This window comes from Papio anubis, chromosome 3 (genome assembly GCF_008728515.1).
Source record: "Papio anubis isolate 15944 chromosome 3, Panubis1.0, whole genome shotgun sequence".
NCBI lineage: Eukaryota > Metazoa > Chordata > Mammalia > Primates > Cercopithecidae > Papio > Papio anubis.
The window spans coordinates 23,922,802-23,941,427 of record NC_044978.1 but is presented as its reverse complement, the minus strand read 5'-3'; the positions used below and the strand labels follow the sequence as shown (position 1 = coordinate 23,941,427).

At 37.7% G+C, this 18,626-nt stretch overlaps 1 long non-coding RNA gene across 1 annotated transcript in view; it reads right to left on the bottom strand.

Annotated features, from left to right (window-relative positions):
- The window catches only part of LOC108586144, a 30,665-nt gene continuing 12,039 nt past the window's right edge, over window positions 1-18,626 (bottom strand). The window contains exons 2-3 of the long non-coding RNA XR_001903010.3: window positions 1,627-1,751; window positions 1-77 (exon numbers count right to left, since the gene is read on the bottom strand). This is a non-coding gene — a long non-coding RNA (uncharacterized LOC108586144). The remainder of the gene's footprint in view (window positions 78-1,626; window positions 1,752-18,626) is intronic.

Genomic DNA, 18,626 nt, shown 5'->3' with positions numbered 1-18,626 from the left:
GATCTCTAAAAGTTATGCATAGTTTATATTCAGAAACTATCAAACGGGTTGAAGAATACAGCTTGCCAGAGAAGGACCTGAAATATAACCAGAGAAACACAAAATATAAGAGCTGGAGAAAGTCTAAGGAATCTTCCAGTCTAATTCCCATTGCAAGTTTTTAAGTTTGTCCTTACATAGGGAGGGTTTACTGGTATAGCACAAATTCTGCTAGGATGGTGAATTTCTATGCAGGATGTAAAATGGAGTAAATGATATGAAGAGTAAGCTTTTGAGAAAAGTAATAGATTGTAATAATGATTAAGAGAAACAGAAAAATGGAGGCAGGTGGATCACTTGAGGTCAGGAGTTTGAGATCAGTGTGGCCAACATGGTGAAACCCCATCTCTACTAAAAATACAACAATTTAGCTGGTGTGGTGGCATGGGCTTGTAGTCTCAGCTATTCGGGAGAATTGCTTTAACGCCGAAGGCAAAGGTTGCAGTGAGCCAAGATCACACCACTGCATTCCAGCACTCCAGCCTGGGTGATAGAGCTATCTCAAAAAAAAAAAAAAAAAAAAAAAAAGAAACAAAAATGTTCCCATACCAGTGGTGGAGTAGTAGCAGAGTATAGTAAATGCCAAATGCAAATGAAGTATTATTGATGCTGAAAGGAACATAATATCACTTAGTGATTAGAAAAGGCACAATGACAGTCAATTCACAAAAGAAGAAATAAACATGTCAAACACACATATAGAAAGATTTTTGAACATTAAAAATGAGTTAAAATGAGATGCCATTTTTCATGTATCAAAATGTCAGCTATTTTAACAGATAAAGAAAGCAATGTGTTGGTGAGAGCATAGAGGATAGAGGAATATACATCCTCATTCATGGTTAGTGGAGTTTAAATTGTCATAACTTTTCAGAAAGAAAATTTGATATCCAAAACTTAAAAAAGACTTTCATCTTTTAGCCTCATAATTTCACTTCTAAGAATTCATTCTAAGGAGGAAGCTGAGATGTGGGCAAACATTTGCATATATGGATGTTTATCATGGGATTATATGTAATAGCAAAGCGTTCGAAATAACCAAGATGGCAGACTGAATAAATAAATTATGGTGCATACATGTGATAGAAGAAGATTTAGTCATTAAAAATTTAGATGATTACAAACATGTTTGTTATAACCCAATATATGCATTTTTGAAGAACCTGTGTTCAACAATATCTTCCACTAAAATAAGAGACCTTAGGAAAAAAATGGCAGTAGGGCAGACTATTTAAAATGTATTGCAGTGGCCAGAGTCAAGTCATGAATATGGAAACTACATCAATTATATTTCAGAAGGAAATTAATATAAGAAATTGATTAAACAAGTACTGGAGTACTTGTACGTTTTACTGAAAAAGTAAAAAGGAAACACTGAGATAATCCAAACGGAGTAACAAAAGAACATTGTTCCCAACCTAGGTTTTGGGGAAAAAGGAACAAAAATGGGGTTCTTAGAAACTAGAAGGGACCAAAAGAAGTGCTTGGAGATGTCTCATAGAACACGGTTTTAGAGCTTTGAGGGGACATAATGAGGTTGTTTTGGGGATTGCCAAAAAACTACAGACTGAAACCAACCACTCTTACCAGAGGGAAGGGCTGTTGCTGAAGCAGTGCTGACAGGAACAGCATAACCAGGAAGGAATGACCCTTCTCTTCTCCAGTCTTTCCACCTCTCTTTATGCCCAACACTGACAGAACCTCCAAGGAAGCTGGTGGTCAAGAAGAAACATGGTTAGCCGAGTTTCAACCCCAACATCATAAAGCAGAGTCCAGAGGGCAGTGTGGTAGGTAGAATTCTAAGAGGACCTTAGAGATTTTCACTTCCTGGGTACCTGCCTTGTAGACAACTGCTACCCTTGAGTGTGGGCGGAACCTGTGAATATGATGGGACGGTCACTTCTTTAATTAGGTTACATAATACAGCAAATAGTGCTGGGATAGTCACTCTAGTGGTTATGTAGCAATTATCTAAGACTCAGTCACAACCAACAGGAGAGAGACTGGAAGTCAGCGAGGCACTCTCCTGTTGACATAGAAGAAAGCAAGCAACAATGTTGCAAACTGCCTAAAGGGGCCACATAGCAGGGAACTGCAGGCAGCCTACAGGGGCTGAGTGGTCCCTGCCTAAAAAATTAGAGAAAAAATTAGAGACCTCAGCTCTGCAGCTGCCACCTGCCAACAACATGAATGAACTCTGAAGACTCTTGAGCTCCAAATAAGAATCACAGTATTCTTATACCAAGATTGCAGCCCCGCGAGATCCTGAGCAGAGGATTCACCTAAGCCCTGTCCAAACTCCTGACCCATGGAAAATGTGAAATAATCAAAGGATGACATTTTATGCCACAGAATTTGTGGTCATTTGTTACATAGCGTTAGGAAACCAATGCAGGCCAGTTTGGAGCTGAAAGACAATAGCTTAATAAACCTGCATACCTATTCAATTTGTAACCATAGAACCAAAAAAATTGGTATCTTAAACAACCTGAACAGAGAGGTCAATTCAGTGTGGTTGGAAACTGCTATAGGGATATTCAAAATGCAAAAACCAGCGGAGTGTAAATGTGAATTGTGGGTGCCAACATGTTAGAGATAGTGGAGTTCAAGGGAGTCGATTTGCTGTACGGGTGGACCCAGGAGGAAGAATAAGTCTGCCTTTAATGTGGAGGGCATAGATAGGGTGAGCCTCTTTGGGGAGGAACTTTGCATATAGTTATCTCATTTTTAGTTTTCTTAAAGTAGAGCTGTAAAAGGCTTTGAGTACTAGCAGAGCTGAGGGATCCAACTGAAGATTATCCAGTCTACTAGAAAAAATGGTGTGTAAATCACTGTTTATAAACGATGTCCACATAACCAACCTCATTGCCCAATTTACAAAGTGCTTATGAGCTGATCAGTGCTATAGGATGAAGGGAAGAGGAGCAGGAGGAGGAGGACAGGAAGACTTCAGACCATTATGCTGCTGTGACAACTGTGATAGAAGAGAAGGAAGGAAAGTGGCTTGGGTAGGCTGAGTTTCATACTGCATTGAGGCTCTGAGAAAGTCTTGACTAGGCTGTTGACAAGCAAAAGTTGTCAGAGGAGTCTTGAATTGAGTAGTGCCCCAGTGCTCAATCACTGCTCTCCACTCAACCTGTGGAGAGCATGGCCTCAGGTGAATATTCCTGCAGATTGGAAGGGGCGGCACCTGGAAGCTGCTTGCCCAAGTGCCTCTATCATAGCAGGTAGGGAGATCAGAGCAGAGGATCTCTATGGCTAACACAAATACCATTTCTATCTTTGTGAAAATAACTTAACATCAATTTCCTGTAAAAGGGAAGGAGAGCTGAGCAACCACAATTCCTGAAACTAACGCCCATAATTTGAGACAAAGGATCATATAGAAAAGAAATATAGCACTGACTTTGGTGGAATTTTCTGGAAAGAAGAGCAGGTAGATTCCATATTGATGATTCAAACCATGCAGTGGGAGCAACAGAACAAGAATCCTAATCCTCGTGGTAAAAGCAAATTAAAAATTAGAGCCAAGAGTATATGTATGTTTTTAGTTAGGTCGAATAAATAGAAATGCTTTTGATACTGCTTGGGTCTCTAACAAGCTGAAGCAGAAGAGCATGCTGATACAGTACATTTTCATCACCAAGCTAAAATGCAATTTCCCTGAGCCAGAAATTATAGTCCTTTCTGACCTTAAGAAGAAAGACACAACACTTCTTAGATTGGTGAACTAGTCGGAGGAAAATTAAGCAATGATCGAGAATAGCTATGGTGTAGAGTGAGTCATTGTAAATCTCCAAAATGGAAATAATTACCATTTCTCAAATTTTACCTTTATCAAAATAATTTTCTATGCAGTCTCTAACCTTGCAAAGTGCTTGAAAATGTCTGTTTTCTTCTCATAACTTCAAATGGACTTTCCCCTTAGTTATCCTAATCTACGGTGTTTATTCAGTAAGTGATTTTAGATGATGTGTGGGTGCATGCATACGCAGGGGTGTGTGTAGGTCAGCCCGTCAAATTCATTGCAACAGTGTTATAAATTTTCTTAAATATTTTCCCTTATTCATTCAATACAGAAGTATACATCTAAAATGTTAAGGCTTCCTTCCCAATCCCTACCTCCAGTACTTTTCAAGACATGAAGTTTAAAACGTAAACAAAACTGTTAAGGAAAATCTGGGTATAGTTTTACATCTTTAAATCTAATTCTATGTTGTTTATTTAGTTTGTAAAACAAAGGTAAAAGCTTTAAAAATTATTATTCTTCTAAAATAATGTGTTACATTTTCACAAATCAATTGTTACCTGTATAGATGCCTTATTTCACACATTAATGTTATCCTTACCTGATTATACTGCAGTCTTGGAATCAACTATAAACCAAGGTACTCTAATTTATATGACAAAGCTACATAATGAGCTCATATGTTATATTCAAGAAATAGTGAAAAAGCCAGGGTGGTTGGATGGGATAACAAGAGTAGTAGGAGGAGATGATGTTGAGGAGGTAGTGAGGGTTAAATGCTGTAGGAATCTACAGGTCATGATAAGATACTGGCTTTTACTCTAAGATGCAAGGCCATGAAGGATTTTGAGTGGAGGAGTGACATGATCTGATTCACATTTTCCAGGATTTTCATGGGTTCCTTGTACAGAATATACTTTAGGGTGTCAAAGGCTGAAGCAGGGAGACCAATCACATTGTTACCATAATCCAGATGTAAATAAAGAAAAAAGACTCCTATGTGGATCTTCCAGTTAAATATGATGGGCTGTTTGTATTCATTTATCTCTGCTTCCTTCTGAAAGCCCATTAAAATGACAGCAGAGCAAAATAAGTAGAAATCCGCCAAAGGAAAAAAAGAACCACACACAACATATGAGAGATGTCAACCAAATTCAGGAAGTTGCAAAGCAGGTGTGGCAACATCAAGATTGGAGAGGATGAAGAACACTAAGAAGTGAATGTATTTTGGGGGAATGTAAATTGGTACAACCCCTGGACAACAATTTGGAATTGCCTAGTCAAGCTGAAGGTACAAATTCACACAGTCCGGTAATATTATGTCGAATTCTTCAGAAAAATAATTGCAAGTGTGAACCAGAAGACATGCCAGCAAATACTGGATCAACTAAATTCTGCATCAACAGTCAAAAGAACAAATAAAATTGTGGGATATTTATACAAGGAAAATTATATAGCAATATTAAAAATAAATAGCCTAGATCTAAAAGCAACAAAATGAAAATATTAAAAATATAAAACTCCATTTATATATAAATAACATTAATTCCATTTATGTACATATATTTATATATAAATAACATAATTCCATTTTTATATATATGAATAACAGACTTTTTTTTTTTTTTTTTGAGACAAAGTTTAGCTCTTGTTGCCCAGGCTGGAGTGCAACAGTGTCATCTCAGCTCACTGCAACCTCTGCCTCCTAGGCTCAAGAGATTCTCCTGCCTCAGCCCCACCTAGTACCTGGGATTACAGGCATGTGCCACCATGCCTGGCTAATATTTGTAATTTCAGTAGAGACAGAGTTTCACCATGTTGGCCAGGCTAGTGTCGAACTCCTGATCTCAGGCGACTGCCTTGGCCTCCCAAAGTGCAGAGATTACAGGCATGAGCCACCATACCTGGCCAACACTATACATATAATATTATACATATAAGCACAGTATATATAATATTATATATAAACACTATGATATTATATATAAACACTATATAATGTTTATATATTATATATATATATATACTGTTAAAAATCAAGTAGAATAAAAAAGTATGTTATTTAGCAGTAACATATATAGTGTATGCAGAGATACTATATGAAGAAGTAAGGTCATGATGAGTACAAGCCACTGACATGATGGTTATACTCAGAACAGAAGAAGGGGATGTGACTGGGGAGGGACTCTCCAAGGAAAGCTTCGAAAAGCAGCAGGAATGCTCTGTTTATTAGGCTGAGAGGCAGGTACATGTTTATTTTTTAAAAAAATAATAGTTCCTATATCCATAATTGTCTGTGTGTGTGCTGTATTCACCCTGCCTGCTCCAAGAAAGTTGTGTGGTAAATGGCTTGGGGCAGCCAACAAGAAACAGAATGATTTACATATCAGGACCCCAGAAGAAGCTCTGGAATTTCAGGGAACAGATTCCTCTGAAAGCATGGGTTTGATAGGTAAGAAGGAAAATGAGAAGATTAAGAGTCTATATAAAGAACAAGTAAATCTGGGGTTTTAAAAATGCTTTTTAATTTTTGCAGGTACATAGTAGGTGTATACATCTACGGGGCACATGAGATCTAAATCTGAAAATTTTCCCCAGTATCTGGCACAACCAGCAATGATCACGCCCAATGAACCTCCACTTGCCCCCTGACCTTTCCACATACATATATTTTTCTGGCAGGAGAATAGAGATTTATTTTCCAGAAAAATAATGAGTAAGACAGGGTCTAGAATGAGGAGACACTAGGCACAGCTGAGGACAATTTGAGTGTGGAAAGGGCCAGCAGGAAAAGAAAAAAAAAGAATTAGAAAAACATTACACAGAGCCACCTGCCAACTCTTTACCCACTCCAATCCCATCCCTTAGGCAGGAGATGGGGTAATATTTCTCTGGAGAGTTAGATTAACCTAAGGAAAAAGACTTGATGATACTGATATTTCAGAGTCCCTACTGAGAGTGAGATTTTAATCTGATAACACTTTTGTGAAACCTACTTATTGACAAGCCAAAGAGCTTTCAACTGAGTTTTAGCATCTCACTATGAAATGCAAATTGTGAATAGTCAGTGAAACCAGGAATCTGGGGAGAGGCTCTTATTGGAAAACTGGGAATCAGAACAATCAGAAAGATGAGCCTTAAGAAGAAGAAAGATAATACAAGTAGCAGAATGAAACTAAAAGTGAAAGCAAAAAAGGTGATTTTTAAAGCGATAAAAGATATTGCATTCATGAATGAGAATAATGAATAGAAAGTCTGAAAGCAAAAATTGAGAAAATCTTCTATAATATAGACTATAAAGGCAAGAAGTTGAAAAACAGGAGGAGGAAGCGAAGAATATTAGAGAATGAGCCTATAAGGCTGAATGTTTAAATGGGAACACTTTTAAATGAAAGAATGAACACAATTGGAAGGAGAGAAATTACCCAGGAAATACTATAAAAAAACTTCCTAGAATTGAAGAACATGTTTTTCATTTTGAAATGGTTTGTGGAGTGCCGTTTCAAAACGACCCACACAGAGTGACATCTTCGTAAAGTTTAAAAATCCTGGGGAAAAAAGGAATATCATAAAAAACTTTCATAGAACAAGGGAGAGAGAGAGACAGAGAGAGAGAGAGAGAGAGAGAAAGAGAGAGAAAGAAGGGTACAGAAAAGAAAAATATGAAACCTCAGAAGTGAGAATGGTATTGAACTTCTCAATAGCAATACTGGAAGTTCACAAATCATGAGATGTGTTTTACATGGTAGAAAATCAGTAGATGATGTCAGGAATAGAAAAAAGTGATAAAATAGCATTAGAAACATAGAAATAGTGCAAAAACAGAACAACTAAATGATTTTCAGGTGGTCACCTGAGTGGTCTCAGAGGTAGGAAAGGAGAAGGCAGCTCTGAGAATTGTCTTGTTTTCTTACAACATTGTTCAAATTATAGTTATCTATTGTTTTGTTAAATGTCAAAATATAAAAAAAGAAAACTTTCTTTCCAAATTGGTTTCTTTTAAAAAATATCTTACTAAGTTTAATTTTAAAATTAAATTTCAATTTAAACTATTTTAAACGAAATAAATGGACACATTTAAAATATTTTCTGCCATATATCTCCTTATTAATCTAACATTACACCATCCATGCAAGCATTTATTAAATTGCTGCAAAATTATTACATAATACCAATATGGATAACTTAAAAACTATTGATTTCAAAAATCACTCTTTTTCTCAAAATCATTTCTTTTTCTTTTAGGGCATTATAACAGTGGTTGGGTGGGAACACTGGACTCAGACCGGCTAGGTGAGATTCTTACTCGGCTACACGTTAGCTGTGTGACTTGAACAAGCTACCTCATCTCCTATACTTTTGTTTCTTCATTGGTAAAGATTTGAAAGGCACTTAATTCATAAGATTTTTATAGCACAATGAGTTAATAAATGTAAAGCTTTAGAATATTACCAGGTATGTTCTAAACTCTCTCATAAATGCAAGTTTTGATTGTTACTAGCAGGCTACTTTTTAATTCAAGCTTAATAGTGATTTCTGTGTCTTCATGAAACATAGGCATATATTTAAAGTAGCAATACTAATCACACATACTCTCACAAACATACACACAGCTCTGAAATGTATTTATTAGAAACATAATGTAATTTTCTTGGCATAAATAATCTTTTGCTTAGGTAATACAGATGTACAAACTTTTCGCTTTTACGATCTAATTTTAATACTGTTTGTATCACTGGCAGGATTCTTTATGCCCCATTACAAATCTTCTTAGTTTTGCTTTGGGGTCCAGTGTTAAAATATTTGAAATAGTCTGGCATCCTTTTGATTTAAAAACCATTTTCTTTTATGCTAAGATTCAAAATGAAGGTGTAAAGATATCTGTTATTCTCAGTGCTTTTCTGTCCTTTCTGGCTAGAAAGCTGGTTTCCAACTTTAGGCTCTGAATAAAACCTATTATGGTTATCTCATATGTCTTTTCAATCCACAATAATTCATTTATTGCTTGTTGTTTGTAAGAAATTTTATTATGCACATGAGAAATATAAAGACTGAGTTGATGGTCTAACAGAAGAGAGACAAATACATCAAATTATAAGCAATTATAGATCTACCATAGAAGGATTGTGCTTCAATGTTAGTTGAAAAGTTAGACAGAAATGAGATAGAAGTCTAGTTCTGTACTGCCAATTTATAGTTATGTCAAAGAAAAAAGCACTCAGTATATAAGATCATATCTTAAGGAGGATTTAAAAAATGTTTAGTATTTTGCAAAACTTTAGAATGACTGGATTTTGGAAAGTTGGAAAATCTTGTGCATGTTGGTGGCGGTTGGGGGTGGGCAGAGGAAGCCAATATCGTGGAGTCTGCCAATAATGCATTGCTTTAGAAACTGAACTTCAATTTAACCAAGGTTTCCTCACCTGCTGTCCAGTGGGATGTAACACATCAAAGAATTAAAAAGACGCATTTCTCCAACGGAGCCCGAGGGGATGTGCATCAGGATAATGCCAAAACAAGGCTCCAGAGTGGGTGTATATGGCAGTTGACTTTATTTTATTTATTTTTTTAAGACATATTTTCACTCTATCGCCCAGGCTGGAGTGACGTGATCTTGGCTCACTGCAATCTCCACCACCCGGGTTCAAGCGATTCTCCTGCCTCAACCTCCTGAGTAGCTGGGATTACAGGAGCCCGCCACCACATCTGGCTAATCTTTTGTGTTTTTTAGTAGAGATGGGGTTTCACCATGTTGGCTAGGCTGGCCTCAAACTCCTGACCTCAAGTGATCTGCCCGCCTTGGCCTCCCAAAGTGCTGGGATTACAGGCCTGAGCCAGCGTGGCTGGTGGGCAGTTAATTTTAGCCATGAATATTCAGACTAAATCCAAATTATAACAGTTATATATACTGTCCCCTCTCCGCTATATAATTGACCATTATAATTAGTGGACATTTTTCAACCCTATTTGAGAAACTTGGGCATATCAGGCTCAAAACACAGTCTTTTAGGCCTCTGGGCATGGCATGGGCCTTTTTCCTGACATTTTCACCCTTACAGTCCTCATTATCTTGTAGTCTTGAGTTAGACATCACTTCCTTTAAGTAGCGTTTACTAACTTATCTATCTCCTAGCCATAACTCCCATAGCACCTTTTACTTACCTCTCTGTTAGGACACTTGATACACTCTCTTATAGTTGCTGCTTTACCTTGGGAGTGTGCTCTCTCCAGACTCATTTAAGTCAGGTACCATTTAAGTCAGACATTTGGAGACATTTGAGAAACACTGTTATTACTAAATAACAAAGGACCTGTTTGTCATACAATAGTTTGCCTACTAGGCTCTACAATAATTTTCTTGAAGGAAATTATTGTTATAAGCTCTATATATGCATTTTCAACTTATAGATTGTGTTAGTTTAATAAATATTCAGAATCTTCCCATTTTCTTCTTTCTTTACTCTCTCATCACATATCTGGCAAAAGATACGCTGCCTTGACTGAAGCTGTGAGAAGACAGAAAATCAACTGTCAACCCTGACAAGTTGGAGACATACTTATGAAGAAAAAATTACTGGTCAGCAACATTTAGGTGTTGTTTGGACTACCACTTTCTGAGTTGGTTATGTTTAGTACTCTTTAATAGACATGATGAATTAACGTAATGGGTTGGTTGCAAGTCCAGGCACAAATCTCAAGGGGCCACACATTTGGTAGATATGGCAGGTCTTTTCCCTGACTCTCAACTAGCACAAGGCAATCATTCTGACATCAGGTATAATGGCTTTGCAACTGATTTCCCCCAATTCTTACAGCTCATTTAGAGCCCACAAGTGTGTAAGTGTGTATGTGTGTGTGTCTCAATGGTCCTTGGTGAGTTGTCTATGAATGTGCCTGGACCTTTGTAGCCTCTGAGTCATGTCTGAAGACCCAGGAACATCTGACTTAAATGCCCATGCAGTAAGAAGTAAATGCAGCAATTTACCAGTGGAGTTTTATTAGCCATCTGACTAACCTACTGTTTTTCCTAGAACCGTCTGCTGTGCATGTTGAAACAAGGCAATGATTAAAAATATGATTAATTAAGTTTTGGTGGAAAATGCTCACGATGTTCTGTTCAAAAAGTGAAATGACTCAAGGCTGACTTTTTGGTGTTGATAAAATCAGTGACATTGCCCTAATCATGTGCTGAACCAGAGGTAGACTCACAGCCAGGGCTTTATCAAGCTGTTAAGAAGTGAAGCCTGGAATTAGTGACAGCAGCCTGAGCTATGATTAGCTTCAACATGACGTGTTTCACAAACTCTTGTTCCAAAACAGGGTGACATTATTTATGGGTATTTGTAACAGTGAAATTTTAAGACCACAGGAAAAGTTATTAACAGCTGTTGTCCAAGTTAATGTAATGCAAACCCACTGCACATAAACTAGCTTTAACAAGCTTGTGCAGCTCACATTTAATTAAGGAAATGAGAAATACAAGTGTGGAAGGGAATAGTCAGTTTTTCTTGATTGGGAGTCTCAAAGGCAACAAACAATTTTAGACCTGTTAAAAACACAAGAATTGACTTTCCTTTGAATTCTCTATAATTAATAAATGTAACTCTTTAATTTTTTTGCTGCATTAAAATGTATTTTGAAAAATGATTTTTGACATTTATTATTCTAAGAATAAGAAAAAATCGTTAAAATAACCGATCTTTCCCACTTAATTTTGTTCCTCAGTGTACGTCATAAGCTTCTAAAAGTCAATACCATTTACTTTGTAAAAGTACCATTTTACTTTATCTGATCTTATTCTTCTATCTTTTGTATAATGATGTGTGATATAACATAAACACTTTATCCATTATTTAATAAGCAGTTACTAAACACCTACTACATGTCAGCCTGATGATAAGTAATAGGTATTTACTGCTCAACACAACATAGTGCCTGACTAAATGAGCCTGGAGGGAGCATCTAGGTAAGGTAAAGAGGCAAGGGAAAGAAGGTTCAGGAAATGTCCTCATAGAGCCCAGTAGAGTGTGCAGGGAGATGTGTTGGGGGATGGAAGAGTGAGGAAAGACTCTTTGAAGGAAGTGATGTCTGACCTGAGACCAGCAGGTTGAGTGGATAATGAGGCTGAAGCTTTCATGGGACAGGAACAGCCATACAACATCCGAGGCCCAAGACATTGTTTTGAGCCCGGCGAGCCCCACATTGAAGATTGTGTGACATGAGACTGGAGAGGTGATCCACTGGACTTCTTTTCACAGACAATAGAGAAGTTAATATTGATGTGCTATAAAGGAAAGTATTGCTCAACAGGCTTATTTGATTTAGCCACGGTTACTTTTAAATTATTCAAATTATTTGAATATGTATTTGAAGTACTCAAAGGTTTTTATTCACATTAGGTAAGATGGAATCTTTAGTCATAGTAAAATTAATTTTTTCTTGATCACATAAATTATTTTTTGTGCTTCAACCTCCAAATAAGCCCCTTGAATGAATCTTAGTACTCTCGTAAGAGTGTAGTGTGGCCAAGACATAGGACATGCTAGTAGTGGAGGAGACTGGTCATGAGGATCAGGATGGAGAGTTAGATAGGACACACATAATGGAAGCTGCTACCCTGAGAAGTTCAAACTTTACCCACAAGGGATGTGACACGGGTTTTTGTGGTTGTTATTTTAGAATGATAACCCCAATAGCAGTTGGAGAATGAGAAGACGGGGAAAAGTTGCTGGTAGGGCAAAAGTACGAGAGGTTGTTAGGCCTGAGCTCTGAAGAGAGACCACAAATAGGACATAGAAAGGTAAATGGGGGAGAACAGGAAGAATACAGAGCATATAAGGGAGATAGAACTGAACGTGTGAGTTGAACAAAAGAAATATGTCAAGGAAAGCTCTTGGGTTTTGGCTTCGAAGACAAGATGAAAGGCAAAGTCACTGAGGCTGGAAATAAAGAGGATCATAGTTGGAACAAAGATATATGTTCAGTTTTGGACAGTGTTTGAGATACCAGGACAGGTCTGCCCCAGAAGTGGATATGCAGGTGTGTCATTGAATGAGAGAGGGAATTTGAGGAGGCAGATTGCGCATGCAGAAGCAAGGATAGTATTGGGGTACATGTGAATGCTGAGGTCCTAGAAGGTCAGTGTGAAACACTCCTCTTCCCCTGCAAAGTTTGTAACCAGTGTGGAACTAGACACAAGAGTCAAAGTTGGAAATATTACTTTTTCTACTGGTAAAGCTAAATGGAAAACATGGCTCTATTTATTTTTTTTCCCTTTTTGGACTTCTACAATGACTTGAAAATGGCTCTATTTCTGAGGCTAAAAGATAATATTAGCCTTTTACCCAGTAATTAGACATATTTATTTGCCCCTGGCTTAGAGGGAGAATGAATCAGAGCATAAGTTGCTGGCATACATGCAGTTTAGAAAAAAGAGGTTCTTTCTTCCAAGCTTGCCAATGAAACAACCACTCTTGCCTCCCTGGGGGAGAGAAACTAGAAGTGTTGCTCTAAGTAAAGTGCCTTCACATGGAAACATGAGGCCAGAATCAATAGTCTTCCAGTAGCCTACATTTGAAAGGAGGGCAAAGGAAAAGAATGCAGAGCAGCAACTCGATGATGACGATATAGACTGTGATGAAAATTGCTAACATACTGAACACTTACCATGTGCCACGTATGCTTCCCAGTCCTTTATAATCATAATCATGGGCCTCTTTAATCCTCATAGTAAGCATGAGCTATAGGTAGAGACATGGAAGCACAACAAAGTGGCAGAAGCAGGATTTGAATACAAGTAGTGTGGTTCAGAAACTGTCTCTTGAGAAATAATATTCAGAGAAGCAGGAGAAGAATAATAAAGAAGAGCATGGTGACACAAGACTGAGAAAGGAGGGAGTCACCCGGTCAACACAAAGCATAAATAAGGATGTAACTACAGATCTCCAGCTCCATGCTGTGACTTAATATATTGTTGACACTATGAGTCACAAAGTATAAAGAAAAAAAAAGCAGTTGTTTACCCTAACTTTTTAACATGGAGACCAAATTAATGGAAATTATTTTAATTAATTAATAATTAGTAGAATTAATTCATGGAAAATTAAGGTAAACATCTGAAGATCATGAATCAATGAAATTTCTATGTTTTAATTTTTTTATTATTAAGGTTTAAGTACAGTGGCTTTTTATTGTATAAATATAGTCTTTAACCATTAATTCAACATAAGGTGTGCTAAATTGAATGAGCAAAAAACAAAATTATTAGTTGTCTACAAAGATCAAATTAATTATATAACCTTAATATTTCCATTGCACTTTGCACAACCAATGTGAGTTGAGCCTTAGATATCAAGAGGTTTGGATTTGGGTATTGCCTTTGCCTTAAAGAATTAAATTAACCTTTCTAACCCCACCCCTTCCAAAATGGGGCTAAAACATATATATTCTACACATAGTATCCTACAGTGATAGTTACAAAACACTATCAATCATGAATCTTTGAACTTGGATTGGAGGCTCACTGAGTTTCATTTTTACTATCATTGTCAACTACAGATGCCAGGAAAAACACCATCACAGAAACTAGGTTTCTTGGATCTTTCTGCTGTGAAAAATGGGAAATCAGTCAGACGTCCCTATTGCTTTTGTGAAATATCTGTTTCAAGGAACCCTGCAGCTTAAATTACATGACTTCAGTGCAAGACAGAGAATCTTCACATTGAACTGTGTGCTAGAGCAAACATATTTAAACCTTTTGACTTATTGAAAAACACAGCTCCAAATGGTACTCCGTGAGGTAATATTTTCCTTAATTGCAAAGCAGCATATACAGCTCTTTAGGGCGCTGCACCTGGGCCATCTGTCTGCAGTTTCCTCGGCTATTCTCAGCTGGAAATATCAAGATGGTATATATCTCCTTAATTGTGTCCTGACAGACAAGTTAAGAATACCACAGCAGGCTGTTGTCTTCCAGAACAAGCAAAAATGGTTTTGTAAGCATTTGTAGTTTACAGCATCCTGTGTCTCTGAAGATCTTTGGTACAAATATCTGTAAATTTTGAAATTTCTTACCTGCTAGATTTTAATTTACAAACAGTAGGTGCTTCTGACTGTATAGAAAACTAGCAATAGTATAAAATCTAGGTTTTCAAAAACGTATTTCAAAAAGTGCTGATAGTAATAAAATCTGGCAACAAAACTAAAGTTAAAAACTGCTTGTTCACTTGTTTTATGTTGTCTATGCAACTCTGTGCTCTCAAGTAAACACAACAGAGCACTCAGCTTTTATTAGATACATTTGGTTTGCCATTAAGTGCATGGTATCATTAAGCATTCACTCACTAGACAATCCAATCCAATCCAATCCAATCCAATCCAATCCAATCCAATCCAATCCAATCCAATCCAATCCAATCCAAAATGCAATAGCCCTCATGAACAAGCAATAGTGTTTGACCATATGTACATTTACAAAACTACATTGCTTCTGAATACAAAGACCCCTTAAAATATAGCAGTGTCAAATCTTAAATGATTAACTGTAAACAAAATGCTAATTATCATTATGATAATGATGAGCTTGATTCTGGCTCTTAAGCCTGGTAGAATATTCATATGCACATATATCTCTCTCCTCCACCACTTCCACAGATCACATAAGTTGGTTCATAGGCAGAGTTTCTGGAGAGAAAAGGCAGAAGTACAGAGCTTTGTCCCTCTCTCAAGCTCATCAGTCAAATAAGCTACATTTCTTACCATGGAGGATAATAAAGAGGAGCTGGAGAGAAACTGGAACAATTGCTCTAGGTGAAGTACCTTTTCATAGAAAAGCGAGACCAGAACAAGTGTTTCCCCCAAAATAACCAACATTTCAGAGCAGGTCAGAGGAAGACAAGACAGAGTAAGATGATAATGATGATGATGGTGATGATGATGATCATGATGATGATGATGATATGTTCTGCAGCTAACTCTGTCCAAATGGAGGAGCAACCAGGACTTTTTCTTAGTGTCTCCATCCTCCCCTTTGTGGGCCTACCCCTATCTTGGTAGTTGATATAGGGCAATTTCCCCATCTTCTGACATGAGATTCACAAACCCATTTGAGAGTCTCTATCTATTCTTTGAAATTTTAATCCCGATTTGGAGGAAGGGAACAGGCTCTGTACTAATGTCTCAATCCTTTCCAGCTCCTCCCCAGCATCTTTCCCTAATCCAAGAAGGGCTTTTTCTCCTCCCAGCTGGGTGATGAAATTCTATTTTGTCCTCCCTGGCATTCTACCACGTGCTCTTGTTATATTTTGTAGTCTCTATGTTCTAGTTCTTCACACTGGCTCCTCAGGCTACATCAATTCTTTCATTTTGGAACAAAGATGGACTCTCCCAAGTGCAAGTCTGTCTCTGAGATGGGCTTTTAGAGCTTCTTTTGTAACGCTAAAGATGAACATTTCTCTTTTGGTTCTGGGTTCTGTCCTCCTCTTAAAGGATGGAAGACCCAGCCCTATTAGGAGACTAGGTATTAGCAAGAATTACCAGGTATGAAATCATCAGGTGATATTTCACAGTGTATGACTGATAGAACCATGTGAAAAACAATATCCCCTTCTTCCCATCCGCTATATAGAAAACATTGACCCTTACTTGTTGATTGTGATGTGATGATGTATCACGCCATTGCATCACTGCTTTCTCCAAGCTCTAACCCCTTCTTTAGTCCCCACCAAGCATGTAGTGCATAGTGCTTGGTAATACACATATACAGAACTGTGGAGGTGCAGGAAGAACAGATTATCTTGTCCACAGTAGGACAAGGGAATACATCTGCAGGTGATACATCCCAAGACTCCCAGTGGATGCCTGAAGACACAGATAGTATTGAACCCTACTATATATTAATACTATGTTTTTTTCCTATACCTGTGATAAAGCTTAATCTAAAAGCAAAGTTAAAAATTAGCAACAATTAATAATAAAATAAAAATAACTATAACAACATATCATAAGAAAAGTTACGTGAATGTGGTCTCTTGCTCTCTCTCTCTCCCAAAATACTGCAATAGCTTTCTACTGCAGTTGAATGTGGTTAACTGTGGGTAACTGATGCCACGGAAAGCAAAACCGAAAAGAAGTGGGGACTATTGTGCAAAACTAAAGGAAGTCCAGTAGCCTCATGTCTACTGGTAATTTCTGTTCTAGTTCCTCTATCTCAACCATATTATGTAAGACTCTTGACACATCTTCAGAAAGATAAAGGATTATTCTTTATTTAGGCTTATCTTCTTCAGTGCCTTTTGGGACTAAATAGAATGGGCCCAAGACCTGACCACTTGGCAGAGCCCAAAGGCCCACTAGTAAAATTATTACAAATTAAACTCTTTAATGGTTCAAGGAGGACTTTAGAGACTCTCTTTGATTTTCAGAAACTTTCAAGATCACATGCTGGCTATGTGATCAAGAGGAGTTAATGGAGACAGTGATTATGCACCTGAAAGCTGCATTAGGAAAGGAATTTCAGGAGTGAAGTGTGAATCTCAAGCCGAACAGGACTTCCCCTCGTTCTTCTGAACACACACCTGTCAGCTGTAAGCCTGGGCTCTGTGCCAGTTTAAAATGCTGGATCACACATCTGCGGGGCCCAGACAGGGGCACTCCAGATCCAAAGGCCACCCCCTCATTCTCCTATTCAGCCTTCCCTGAAGAGCTGAGGAGACAAAAGCTATTTCTGTTTAGTTGAAGGAAAGTTTTGATCTTTTAATATTGTGTTTCTATTCCTCATGCCCCTCTTTGCCTTTGATAATCTCATTCCTTCATAATCTTTCTCCAAAATCCCCAGAATACAGACCCCAGCTATGTGCTCTCATAGCATCATGTATATGTCTTCACAGATTTTGGTTACTTTTAAGTGCTTGTTTCATGTTTGTCTTCTCCCCCAGCTCAAGCTCCTCAGTCCTCAGCCTAGTGTTGGGCACCATTTGCAGATGGAGCTGAGAAGATAACAGGCTTTCCTCTGTTTACCCTCCCTAACACCCTTGGAAATGGCCTACTGTCATAACTCACAATAATTGGATATTAAAATGTCACCTCTCTCCCCAGCTAGCTATGACCTTGGATTGCCATCTATCCTTTGTTTATTAACCTACAATATACTTAAGATACCTTCTGGCTTTAAAAGCCTAATAGTCTAAGCTTCTAATACATCCTTTCATATGTTTTGATACCAGTCAAATGGAACTGTTCTCCAGTTGGTTTAATAGGCAAAAAATACACCGCTCTTCATAATCCTTTAGGAAGACATAAATGAACAGTCTCTCTGGTACCTACTCCCTTAGGAAACAAAAGAAGTGATTTTACTCTGTGGGATTAGCAGCTTATAATTATTAAGGATACTAATAACTACTACAAGAACACTCTCAACAGTCCTTTAGTAAAGGATTTTCATCCAGAAATCTCTCAACTGGTGTCTCAGAGAATTATCCACATAACTGTGGAGTGTCGATCTGACTTTGCTGAATTCCTTCCTAGATAGGCATCCCTTCTTGGCATTATCTTCATCTTTTTCTCCTTTCCCCTTTTCCTCTCTATTTTTCCCCTCCGGTCTCTTATTATCACTAAATATGAGAGCCCGTATTTCCTCAATTCATTGCAAAGTCACACTTCAGTTACTTCTTGGCACACCTGTGCACAGCACCCGTGGGCTGCTTGCAGCCTTGCTCATGTTTCCATTTTTCCCTTTGTAAGCAATAGTATCCCTTGTCCTTTACAGAGGGCTTCATTGCTTGCAGAAACCTCATCCCGGTAATTCTAGGAGCCTTCGACTTCCCTGGGTATTTCTGACCTG